A 13,433-nucleotide genomic window follows, 5' to 3' on the forward strand; every position below is an offset into this window, starting at 1 on the left:
CCATTCTCACTGACTTCTATTGAAAATGTAAGCTGGAGCCGGGCGCAGTGGCTCACGCCTGTCATCCCAGCACTTCGGGAGGCCAAGGCAGGCGGATCACCAGGTCAGGAGTTCGAGACCAGCCTGGCCAACATAGTGAAACCCCGTCTCTACTAAAAATACAAAAATTAGCCGGGCGCGGTGGCTCAAGCCTGTAATCCCAGCACTTTGGGAGGCCGAGGCGGGTGGATCACGAGGTCAGGAGATGGAGACCATCCTGGCTAACACGGTGAAACCCCGTCTCTACTAAAAATACAAAAAACTAGCCGGGCGAGGTGGCGGGCGCCTGTAGTCCCAGCTACTCGGAGGCTGAGGCGGGAGAATGGCGGGAACCCGGGAGGCGGAGCTTGCAGTGAGCCGAGATCGCGCCACTGCACTCCAGCCTGGGCGACACAGCGAAACTCCGTCTCAAAAAAAAAAAATACAAAAATACAAAAATTAGCTGGGTGTGGTGGTGCATACCTGTAGTCCCAGCCATTCGGGAGGCTGAGGCAGAAAGAATCACTTGAATCCAGGAGGCGGACGTTGTGCTGAGCCGAGATTGCGCCACTGTATTCCAGCCTGGGCAACAGCACGAGACTGTCTCAAAAAAAAAAAAAAAAGAAAAAGAAAAAGAAAGAAAATGTAAGCTGTATGGATGAGACTGCAGAAACTCATCTACTGTGAAGGACCATATGAGCGAAGTGTATTAGCTGTCCAATACATATTTAGGATTATTTCGGTATAAGTCTGGATAAGGAGCAGTGAAGGGGAGGGGAGGCTGTGGTTTTTACAGGTAAGGATTTAGGCTTTTACTCTGAGGTATTCATGGTTATTGTTGATTAGTACTAACATTTAATGTTTAATTAGTGTAAAAGGCTTTCAGAAGGCGGAAAGTATGAGTGTTAAAATCGGTCTTCAGATTACTGGTTGAAAATCAGATTGTATTTTAAGGTTAGTCATTTTTATAAAGAGGAAATTGTTTAGCAATTCTGAATCGTATATTGTTGAAATATCAGTAGCAGATGCTAGAATCCTATTAGTAATCACAAGGTAAAATGAATTCTAAAAGTGCAATCTTGAATTATTCAACGCTTGGTATCCAAATTATATGAAATATAATCATCCATTTTATGATTTTGAATAGAACTTTAGGTTGTTTTCTCAAATAAGAGTTGTTCTTCCTCTGCCTTCTCATTTTGAGTCCCTGGAATCTGTTCTATTTTTACTTGTGGATCTACATACTAAAGCTGTCTCTGATTTCATGCTCTGAAGATCAACAAGAGACCTTCTCATGTAAGATGAGAATTGTGTAGTAGGTGACTATCAGAAGAGTAAACAAGTCTTAAGTCTGTAAACATTTTTTGAGTAAAGGCAGTGGAGTACCAGATATCTCTTGTTACTATGACTAAAGAAAGTTCAATGGTCAATTCAGCAGCTGTTTACTAGCCTTGATAAGTAGTTGCTAGAAGTAATAGTAATTGTTTTTATAGTGTTACTGAAGGTTTATTTACTGTATGTGGGATTTTTAAAGTTTTAAAGGGATCAATGAAAGTGATATATGGGGAATATTTGTAAGTTATTGGAAATAAGCCAGGAATTGAATTTTTAAAAGTGCCTTTCAGAGTAAATTATATTTTCATTTTCTTTATAGAATGAAAGTGGAACAATATTGTTTAAAATTCAAATTGAGCACCATTTGTACTTTTCAGGCCATTAGAATCTGCTCCAGGCTTGTGTAGGAAATATTATTTGATTCTTTATTATATTACCTTTGGCTAAAAATTGCAGAGAAGACTTTTTGACACCCTTTTCACTCAAAAAAAGTAATAACTCCCTGAATCTAAAATAAAAGTTGGAAAAAAGTCATGAACACTAAGTCGCTCATGAGGGGCTTGGACTTCCTTGTATTTCTGGCCACCCATTTGGTGCTGTCACTCTGTCTGTCCCTTCTGGGCTTCTTGCTTTAATGTGACATCATATCAGACTTTTAATTCTGAATTAATGTATTTGCAAAGCTCATTTAAAATTTTCAGTAATTGGCCGGGCGCGGTGGCTCAAGCCTGTAATCCCAGCACTTTGGGAGGCCGAGACGGCCGGATCACAAGGTCAGGAGATCGAGACCATCCTGGCTAATACGGTGAAACCCCGTCTCTACTAAAGAATACAAAAAACTAGCCGGGTGACGAGGCGGGCGCCTGTAGTCCCAGCTACTCGGGAGGCTGAGGCAGGAGAATGGCGTAAACCCGGGAGGCGGAGCTTGCAGTGAGCTGAGATCCAGCCACTGCACTCCAGCCTGGGCGACAGAGCGAGACTCCGTCTCAAAAAAAAAAAAAAAAAAAAAAAAAAAAATTTCAGTAATTATGTTTGTAATTTGAAGTTTGATTCTTTGTTTCTTAGCCACATAAACATTTTTGAATTTTGAATTGTGGGAAATTTCTGAAGGCAGGTAAAATACTTATTTTTTAATACCTTAACTCTCATCCCTTTTATTTTTTATATATTTAGAGACAGAGACTCACTCCGTAGCCCAGGCTGCAATGAGGTGGCACAGTCATAGCCCACTGCAGCCTCAAACCCCTGGGCTCAAGTGATCCTCCTGCCTCAGCCTCCCAGGTAGCTAGGACTCTACCATCACATGGTGTACCACTACACCCAGCTAATTTTTATTTTTGCTTTTTGTAGAGATGGGGGTTTCTCACTATGTTGCCCAGGTTGGTCTCAAACTCCTGGCCTCAGCCTTCCAAAGTGCTAGGATTACAGGTGTGAGTCACCGCACCTGACTGAGAGCTTTTTTCATACGGAGTTTCACTCTTGTTGCCGGGCTGGAGTGCAGTGGTATGATCTCGGCTCACTGCAACCTCCGCCTCCCGGATTCAAGCGATTTTCCTACCTCAGCCTCCCGAGTAGCTGGCACTACAGGCACCCATCACCATGCCCGGCTAATTTTTTATAGTTTTAGTAGAGACGGGGTTTCACCATATTAGTCAGGATGGTCTCAGTGTCCTGACCTCATGATGCACCTGCCTCGGCCTCCCAAAGTGCTGGGATTACAGGTGCGAGCCACCGCGCCAAACTGGGCTTCTTGATTGTAGTTTCTTTGTGGTACACACTTTGTGTAACACTCAGTGTTAATAGCTCTAAGTACTTAAACTTGATTGCTTTCTTTCTTAGTATACTATTTATTCTTCCTATGAACTTGCTTTACGATTGAGAATAACCTTGGCTCCTCCTTCAATAAATGAAGGACTTAGTGCTGTTTTAGAAACCTGTTGGAGTACCATTGTATTTGCCTGTTTTTGTCTTTTGGCAAATAGTCATTGCTTTTTTCCAGAAACACCCCTAGAGCTTTAGTCTCCAGAGTTTATATCTGTTGCAACTGAGGAGAAATGTACCTGTGTAAATTTTTCCACTCCTTTTGAAAAAAGGTTTGAAGAAGAGTATAGTGAAATGCCACCCAAACCAACCTTCGTATATATGAAAAGAGCACTTGCACATAAAAAATGTTTTTTTGAGATGGAGTCTCACTCTTCATCCAGGCTGGAGTCCAGTGGCGTGATCTTGACTCACTGCAACCTCCGCCTCCTGGGTTCAAGCAATTCTTCTGCCTCAGCCTCCCATGTAGCTGGGACTACACCTCAGGTGACCCACCCACCTCGGCCTCCCAAAGTGCTGGGATTACAGGCATGAGCCACTGCGCCTGGCCTGGACTTGTTATTAATATAAAATTTTAGAGCCTTTAAGCCATAAGATCATGTAAAAATTACCTTACATTGGCACTTTCAATTTAAAGTGCTGACAGATCACACATAATCTTCAAATTTAATTCTACATTTCACAAATATTTGAGTGCCTACTTTTGTAAACATAGCAGTACATTAAAGAACAGGACATGAAAGTTTTGCTGGTACAAAGTTTTGCAGTTAGTGTGGGAAGACAGATGATAAACTAGATAATTAGGTTAAAAATGTGGTGTATTAGGTAGTGCCCTGGAGAGAAAATAATAATTGCCCTGGAGAGAAAAGAAAGCGGGAAAAGGGAATGAAAAGTTGAGGGTGGAGCTCTGAGGTCTTGAAGAGCTTTCCAGGCCAAGTGGGGAACGGTACAGGGGCGCTGTGGCAGGAGAGAGGCCTGGCAGTGTCAGAGTAGCAGCAAAGGGTGTGGAGGGGAGGCTGTGTGGTTTTTTACAGGTAAGGATTTAGGCTTTTACTCAGAGTGAGGTAGCCGTGAGGTTTTTCAGCACTGGAGTGATATGACCTGATTTACATTTTAATGAGATCATTCTTGGCTTGCTATGCTGAGAATATAGACTGCACGGAGAGTCAGATGAGACATGATACTAGCTTGGACCTGTACTGGAGCTGAGGACAAAGTGGTTTGATTCTTGGGTATATTTCCTAAATAGAGCTGTTGGAATTTGCTGGTGGAATAGAATTCTTTTCCTTTTCTTTGAGACAGGATCTTGGTTTGTTGCCCAGCAGGAGTTTAGTGGCCCAATCATGGCTCACTGCAGCTTCGAACCCCTGGGCTCAAGCCTCAGCTTCCCCAGTAGCTGGGACTATAGGCATGCACCACTGTGCCTGACTAATTTTTAATATTTTTTGTAGAAATGGGGTCTCACTTTGTTGCCCAGCCTGGCCTCCTAAAATGCTGGGATTACAGGTATGAGCTTCTGCGCCTGGCTTAGAACACAATATTTGGAGGGTAGAATGTGTGAGAGAGCGTGTCAAGGATGATTTCAGGGTTTTTGGCCTCAACACATGAAAGGATGGAGTTGACATTAACTGAAATAGAAAAGAAAGACTGCAGGACAAGGAGGAGAGATTACCAGCGGCTCAGTTTTGAATTTGCTACTTTTGATTCGCCTCTTAGACATGGAAGTAGAGAAGTCACATAGCTTACTGTATTTGATCTGGAATTCAGTGAGGAGGTTTGGCTTAGAGATATAAAGTGGGAAATTGTTAGCATATGGATTGCATATAAACCATGAAGTTGGATGGGCTCAATAAGGGAGTAAAGGTAGATAGGTGAAGAGGATTGAGGACTAAGTCTTGGGACACACTGGCATTGAGAAGCCAGATAAATAACCAGAAGCTAGTGAAGGAGTGTGAGTGGCATCAGTGAGGTGTGAGAGGAGGTAAACCAGAATGCCGTGGCCTGTAAGCCAAGTGAAGATAGCTTCAAGGGAAGAGAGATCAGCTGTGTCAAAAAAGAGTTTGGGTAAGATAAGGACGGATGAGTGACCACTAGAGGTGAATGGTACTTTGAGAAAGGCAGTTGCCCTGGATGGATTGGTATGAGCCTGAGAGAATGGAAGGAGAGCAAGTGGAGATAAGGAATGAAGACAACTCTTTTTTTTTTTTTTTTACCTTTTTCTTTTTTTTTTTTAATTATACTTTAAGTTCTAGGGTACATGTGCATAACGTGCAGGTTTGTTACATATGTATACTTGTGCCATGTTGGTGTGCTGCACCCATCAACTCGTCAGCACCCATCAATTCATCATTTATATCAGGTATAACTCCCAATGCAATCCCTCCCCCCTCCCCCCGACAACTCTTCAAGTTGTACTGTAAAGGAGTGTTGAGAAATGGTGCAGTAACTGGAGGGCTTGTGGGCTTCATTTGTGTGTGTGTGTGCATCTGCGTGTGTGTGTGTAAAGGTTGGAGAACTGCTAGTAGCATGCGTGATGCTGATGGGATTGAATTTAGTAGAGAGAAGAACTGATGACACAGGAGAGGGTAGGAATTTCTGGAGCAGTGTCTTTGAGGACATCTGAGTGGGGAGAATGAGATGAGATCTAATTACTGGTCAGTTTGGAAGCCTTATTAGGAGCAAGGGCAGTTGATCCAGAGTAACATGAGAGAAGGTAGAGAAGTAAATACATCAGCAGAGATTCAGGTTAGAAGATACGTCTGGGTAAAATGGGGAACATTTTCATACTTATCTCATTACTTTTGTGAGTATTAAGTTTAATACTTATAAAGGGATGATTACAGAACATAGTACTCAGTAAGTGTTCACTGAAATTGTTAGGTTTGTAATATTTATAAAGTTACAATGTGATTTACATGACCAGCTTCTTTCAGTGTGTGACTAATACTCTGAAAATACTGGCTTTTCATTTGAGTCAGATGGCTCAGTCAGTAATTTCTAGTTATGCCATCTTTTTTTTTTTTGTAAAGACACTGGGCACCAAAGGTGCTAGTCACACAGAATATCAACTTGAAACTCACCCTGGAAAGACAAGATTTGGTAGTTCTAATCAGAAACATTGTAATTTTGTTATGTTCATGTTACGGTATTGAAGGTTTTTTTTTTTTTTTTTTAAATATGTGAATAAAGGGGCCGGGTGTGGAAGGCTGAAATGGGGGGGTCACTTGAGACCAGGAGTTCAAGACCAGCCTGGTGAACATTGTGAGACCCCATCTCTATTTAAGAAAAAAAAAAAAATAAATAGTATGTAGGATATTAGTTCGTTCTCATGCTACTATAAAGAATTGCCCGAGACTGGATAATTTATAAAGGAAAGAGGTTTAATTCACTCACAGTTCTGCATGGCTGGGGAGGCCTCAGGAACCTTAAAATCATGGCAGAAAGGGAAGCAAACATCTGTGCTCAACATGGCGGCAGGAGAGAGACGTGCAATGGGAAGCGGCGAAAAGCCCCTTTATAAAATCATCAGATCTCGCGAGAACTCACTATCACGAGACTAGCATGGGTGAACGTCCCCATGATCTAATCACACATGAGGTCCCTCCCTCAACATGTGGGGATTACATTTAGGATTACATTTCAAGATGAGATTTTGGGCAGGAACACAGCCAAACCGTATCATGTGAATAAAAGTTCCTTTAGTAAAGTTGTAACATTGTCTGATGGAAAAGGGGATTTGTTTTCATTTTGGTTAGAACAGAAGTAGTAAAGAAATCACTCGGGAGGCTGAGGCGAGAGAATGGCATAAACCCGAGGCTGAGGCGAGAGAATGGCATAAACCCGGGAGGCGGAGCTTGCAGTGAGCTGAGATCCGGCCACTGCACTCCAGCCTGGGCGACAGAGCGAGACTCCGTCTCAAAAAAAAAAAAAAAAAAAAAAAGAAATCACGTATTCATATATATGGTAATTGTAGTTTTAGGACCAGTTGTAAAGTTAGTGCAGATAAAGTGGGAACATTAGAAGGAGAGTTGGAAACAAGAGGTACTTGGAAAATCTACTCAAACTCTCACTGGATTTAAGTATATTCTTATTTTGAAAATTCAGTAGATATGTTCTCTAAGAACATCAGAACCTCAGTATCAGTTTAGGGCAAGATGGAGGATGGAAGAATGAAAGAGGGGATATAAAGAAGTTTTATTAGGTTGGGCATGGTGGCTCATGCCTGTTACCCCAACGTTTTGGGAGGCCAAAGTATGAGATCACTTGAGCCAGGAATTTGAGACCAGCCTGGGCAACATAGGGGAGACTCTGTTTGTACAAACACTTAAAAAAAAAAAAAAAATAGCCACATGCACCTGTGTTCCCAGGTAATCAGGAAGCTGAGGTGAGAGGATAGCTTGAGCCCAAGGCTGCAGTGAGCTATATGACTGCACCACTGCACTCCAGCCTGTGCAACCCCAGGCGGAGGGAAGTGAGACTCCATTAAAAGAAAGAAAAGAAAAGAAAAAGGAAATGAGAGAAGGAATAAATTGTATTGTTATTTTAAGAAAATTTGGCTTTGGCTTTTTCTTTTTTTGAGACACAGTTTTGCTCTTGTTGCCCAGGCTGGAGCGCAATGGCATGATCTCGGCTCACCGCAACCTCCACCTCCCGGGTTCAAGTGATTCTGCTGCCTCAGCCTCCCAAGTAGCTGGGATTACAGGCATGCGCCACCACGCCTGCCTACTTTTGTATTTTTAATAGAGGTGTGGTTTCTCCATGTTGGTCAGGCTGGTCTCAAACTCCCAACCTCAGGTGATCTGCCCAAAAGAGTTAAGAATGTGTTAAGAGCTTGGGCCAGGTGTGATGGCTCATGCCTGCAATCCCAGCACTTTGGGAGGCCAAGGCAGGTGGATCGTCTGAGGTCAGGAGTTCAAGACCAGCCTGGCCAACATGCTGAAACCCCGTCTCTACTAAATACAAAAAATTAGCCAGCCGTGGTTTTAGGTGCCTGTAATCCCAGCTACTTGGGAGGCTGAGGCAGGAGAATAACTTGAACCCGGGAGTTGGAGGTTGCAGTGAGCTGAGAGCATGCCACTGCACTCCAGCCTGGGCAACAAGAGTGAAACTCCATATGAAAAAAGCTCTCAGCTGGGTGCGGTGACTCACACCTGTAATCCTAGCACTTTGGGAGGCTGAGGCCAGGAGTTAAATATTTTGACTCTCCAGACCATCGAATTGGTTTGAGAGTAAATGAGTTGAAGCACGCGTACTGCCTAGTTAGACCAGTGTCTGAGATAAATACAATACAGAGTTTGCTATTATAATTTAGATTTTTTTTTTTTTTTTTTTTTTTTGAGACAGAGTCTCGCTCTGTCGCCCAGGCTGGAGTGCAGTGGCACGATCTCGGCTCACTGCAAGCTCCGCCTCCCGGGTTCATGCCATTCTCCTGCCTCAGCCTCCCTAGTAGCTGGGACTACAGGCGCCCACCACCTCGCCCGGCTAGTTTTTTGTATTTTTAGTAGAGACGGGGTTTCACCGTTTTAGCCAGGATGGTCTTGATCTCCTGACCTCATGATCCGCCCGCCTCGGCCTCCCAAAGTGCTGGGATTACAGGCATGAGCCACCGCACCCGGCCATAATTTAGTATTTTTATTGAGTATGCTCTGCTGTCTATGCACAGTTGGCTCAGGAAAGGAATTGGGAAGATTTTCTGTTTCATAGGATAGTTTAATAAAAGAATGGAAATTACCCTTTACTTACTATGAAAATGTCTGAGACTGGTATTTGGAGTGGGTGAGGAGCTAACTGTGTAACTTATGCGAATGTTCAGAAGTTATTGAAGTGTTTTCTAATTCTATTAGATGCTTTTGACAATTTATATTTTCCTAGAAAATCATCCATTGTATCTATGTTTAAAATTTAGCAGCTTAGGATTTACTGGAAACGTATTTTATGCTTATTTTGATTTCTTCTCTATTATCTTACTTCCTTTTCAGTCCCTCATTTCATATAATTGTTGTTTTAGTCCAGCTAATAGTTTGTCTGTTTTTTTTTTCCCCTGCCATCAAAATATAGTGCCTAGGTTTTTTTTTTTTTTGAGATGGAGTCTCACTCTGTCACCCAGGCTGGAGTTCAGTGGCGCGATCTCAGCTCACTGCAACCTCCGCCTCCCAGGTTCAAGCGATTCTCCTGCCTCAGCCTCCCGAGTAGCTGGGACTACTGCCACGTGCCAGCACGCCTGGCTAATTTTTTGTATTTATAGTAGAGATGGGGTTTCACCGTGTTAGCCAGGATGGTCTTGATCTCCTGACCTCGTGATCCGCCCGCCTGGCCTCCCAAGTGCTGGGATTACAGGCGTGAGCCACCATGCCTGGCCGCTCCTAGGTTTTAGAATTAATTCTGCTGGCTTCTGTTCTCTTACTTGAGTAACTTTGAATTCCCTTTTTCTGATTTTTAAACGTCTATTTTTCTAACCTTGAGTTGAATGCTCATTTAATTCTTGATCAGTTGAAGGTGTTTAGGCTGTGGCTCTTCCTCTGAGTATAACTTTATTAGTGTACCAAAGGTTTTTTCTCTTTCTTTCCTTCTTTTTTTTTTTCTTGAGACGGAGTTTCACTCTTGTTGCACAGGCTGGAGTACAATGGTGTGATCTTGGCTCACTGCAACCTCCACTTCCCGGGTTCAAGCGACTCTCCTGCCTCAGGCCTCCTGAGTAGCTGGGATTACAGGCATGTGCCACCACGCCTGGCTAATTTTGTATTTTTAGTAGAGTCAGGATTTCACCATGTTGACCAGGCTGGTTTCGAACCCCTGACATCAGGTGATCCACCTGTCTCAACCTCCCAAAGTGCTGGGATTACAGGCGTGAGCCACTGCGCCCACCCTTCTTTTTCCTTTTCTTTCTTTCCTTTTTTTTTGAGACAGTGTCTCCTGCTGTTACACAGATTAGAGTGTAGTGGCGTGAACACAGCTGATTGCAGCCTTGACCTCCTGGGCTCAAGGGATCTTCCCACCTTAACCTCTCAAGTAGCTAGGACTATAGTCATGCGCCAGGATGCCCCCCTAACTTTTTTTTATTGTTTGTAGAGACAGGGTTTTGCCATATTGCCCAGGCTGGTCTTGAACTCCTGAGCTCAAGCAGTCTGCCTCCTCAGCCTCCCAAAGTGCTGAGATTACAGGCATGAGCCACTGGGCCCAGTCGTACCAGAGATTTTTATATGGGCAGTTTTTATCATTATTATTTTCTAGGTAATCGCTATTGATTTTGATTTACATTACTGCATTCAATTACTTGAAGTAATTTAAGGAGAGATAGTACATAACTGTCAAGTCTACTGCATTAAGGGGAGTAGCTTCATTGCTTCATTGTGGTATAGGCTATTTCTGCTTTCTTGAAATTTTTGAGGTGTTAATGGCCTAAATAGATGATCAGTTTTTATAACTGTTGCATAGAGACTTGATCTCATTCTTTCATATGTTCAGCCATTTTGTCGTTTATGTATTTGATCTTTCAGGAAATGGTAATCCTCTTATATTCTTACTTCTGCCTAAAGGTTTTTCTTATATTTCTTTAAAAGTTTTGTTCTGGGTGGGCGCGGTGGCTCACATGTAATCCCAGCCGTCCAAAATGGTGAAACGTCGCCTCTACTAAAAATACAGAAATTAGCTGGGTGTGGTGGTGCATGCCTGTAATCCCAGCTACTCTGGAGGCTGAGGCAGGAGAATCCCTTGAACCCGGGAGGCGGAGGTTGCAGTGAGTCTCACACCATTGTACTCCAGCCTGGGCGACAGAGCAAGACCCTGTCTCAAAAAAAAAAAAAAAAAAGTTTTGTTCTAACTATGTATTATGAAGATTTTGGTGTATATAGTTATATAACATGTCTTTATAGATTGTAATCTTGATCATTATAAGAAATGACCCTTTTCTGCCTCCTTTAATTTTTCAGTTTGAATTCAACTGGTTTTAAAAGGGTGTTTATACTTGCTAGGTATACTTTTATCTAACCTTTTACTTTTAACTTATCAAAGTCTCTATTTTAGGTTTGTCTCTTGTAGACCCTTGTAGTTGGATCAAGGTTAGTCTTGACTCAATTTGAGATGCTTTTAATCATTTACATTAATGTTGCATATTTTGCTTTGCTTATATAATAGTGTATTTGTTTTGTTGTCATCTATAGTTTACTTTTGGTTTTCTTTCTTTTCTTTTCTTTTTTTTTGAGGCAGAGTCTAGCTCTGTTGCCCAGGCTGGAGTGTAGTGGCGTGATCTCAGGCTCACTGTAACCTCCATCTCCTGGGTTCAAGTGATTCTCCTGCCTCAGCTTCCCGATTAGCTGAGACTACAGGCGCCCACCACCATGCCCAGCTCATTTTTTGTATTTTTAGTAGAGACCGGATTTCATCATGTTGGTCAGGCTGGTCTCGAACTCCTGACCTCAAGTGATCCGCCCGCCTCGGCCTTCCAAAGTGCTGGGATTACAGGGGTGAGCTACAGCCTCTGGCCTGGTTTTCTTCTTTTAAACTACATGGTTTTCTTTATTTGCTTTCCCTTCTCTCTTACATACTGTATTTCGTTATGTCTCAGATACCATTGGTGGTTGTGTGCTTTGTTATTTTGTATACCATTAATACAGTTAAATGCTGTCAAAGAAAGTATGACATTCCACTGATTGAAATATGCATGCTGATTTCAGATAGACAAATGTGAAAAAGGTACATCTTAGAATAAACATGGTAGTTTGTAGTTCTGTGGGTATTATAAAGCTATAGCTTTAATATATTTAAATCTATTGTGTTTATCAAATAGTTTTTTTCAGGAGTGGTTGAGTGCTCTTATGTTTAAAAATGTCTGTTAGTGGCTTTCACAAGCAAAATGATGTTTTGGCTGGTTACAGAATTTTTGGGCTACATTTCCCTTCCCCTTAATACCCAGCAGACACTGTTCCATTATCTTCTGGCATCTAGGGTTACTCTAGAAAAGTCTGGGCCAGCCTGACTGTTTTTTTCCCTTTGTAGGTGACCTACTTCTGCCTGAGTATTACTAGAATTCTTTCTTTATCCTTGAAGTTCAGTAACTTCATCAGGATATAACTCGGTCTTGGTGTGATTCTGTATTACATTTTCCTGTTAAATGGTAAGCCATTCAAACTGCAGATTCAGGAATATTTTCTTATATACCTTTTAAAATGATTCATTTTTATTTTTCTTTACTCAAGAAACAGCAGTTTTACGATAGTTTGTCTTCATTTCCTGTCTTCCATTTCATTAGTTTTCTTTTTTTTTTTTTTTTTTTTTTGACACGGAGTCTCGCTCTGCCCCGCCCAGGCTGGAGTGCAGTGGCCGGGTCTCAGCTCACTGCAAGCTCCGCCTCCTGGGTTTACGCCATTCTCCTGCCTCAGCCTCCCAAGCAGCTGGGACTACAGGCGCCCGCCACGTCGCCGGCTAGTTTTTTGTATTTTTTAGTAGAGACGGGGTTTCACCATGTTAGCCAGGATGGTCTCGATCTCCTGACCTCGTGATCCGCCCGTCTCGGCCTCCCAAAGTGCTGGGATTACAGGCTTGAGCCACCGCGCCCGGCCGCATTTCATTAGTTTTCTAAATGCTTCCTTTGTTCTTTTCTGCTGTGCTCCATGTAATTTTCTTGAGATTTTGTTTGATATCATGTTTGTTTTCATCAGTATCAGGTTGACTACTTCCTATATGTGATGTGGTTTTCATTTTACCAGTGGCTTCAGTATTTCATTCAATTTTATATATTTATGTCTGTGAGTTGTGCTTTCAACTTGTCTCATTTATTTCCCTCTTTTTAAAAAAGCTTTTACTTAACAGTGAAACAGGTAAAACTACCTGTCATCCTAGCACTTTGGGATGCTGAGGCAGGTGGATCACTTGAGGTCAGGAGTTCGAGACCAGCCTGGCCAACATGGTGAAACCCATCTCTACTAAAAGCACAAAAATTAGCCGGGCGTGGTGGTGGGCGCCTGTAATCCTAGCTACTCGGGAGGCTGAGGCAGGAGAATCGTTTGAACAGGGGAGGCAGAAGTTGCAGTGAGCTGAGATTGTGCCACTGCACTCCAGCTTGGGCGACAGAGACTCCCTCTCAAAAACAAACAAACAGGTAAAACCACATTGTTTTTGAGCAGACGGGTTAAAACCAGTTACACAGTGGCTAATATTAAAATTTACTCTCTAAGAAGTGATGAGTAAAATGGTTTTATCAAGTCTTGAGTTTTATTAATGGCATGAAATATAGAAAAGCCATTATTTGCAGGCTTAGATAT

General features: G+C 42.5%; 1 protein-coding gene across 6 annotated transcripts in view; it reads left to right on the forward strand.

Annotated features, from left to right (window-relative positions):
* UBE2G1 (ubiquitin conjugating enzyme E2 G1) overlaps positions 1 to 13,433 on the forward strand; it is a 106,746-nt gene that overhangs the window by 19,852 nt on the left and 73,461 nt on the right. For 2 of the 6 annotated variants that reach the window (XR_004430886.1, XR_004430885.1), the window contains exon 2: positions 12,169 to 12,286. The exons of the other annotated variants lie outside the window; for them this stretch is intronic. The gene's annotated coding sequence lies outside the window, so the exon portion shown is untranslated. The remainder of the gene's footprint in view (positions 1 to 12,168; positions 12,287 to 13,433) is intronic. 6 annotated transcript variants of the gene reach the window in all.

This window comes from Trachypithecus francoisi, unplaced genomic scaffold (assembly GCF_009764315.1).
Source record: "Trachypithecus francoisi isolate TF-2019V2 unplaced genomic scaffold, Tfra_2.0 Lachesis_group20, whole genome shotgun sequence".
Lineage (NCBI taxonomy): Eukaryota > Metazoa > Chordata > Mammalia > Primates > Cercopithecidae > Trachypithecus > Trachypithecus francoisi.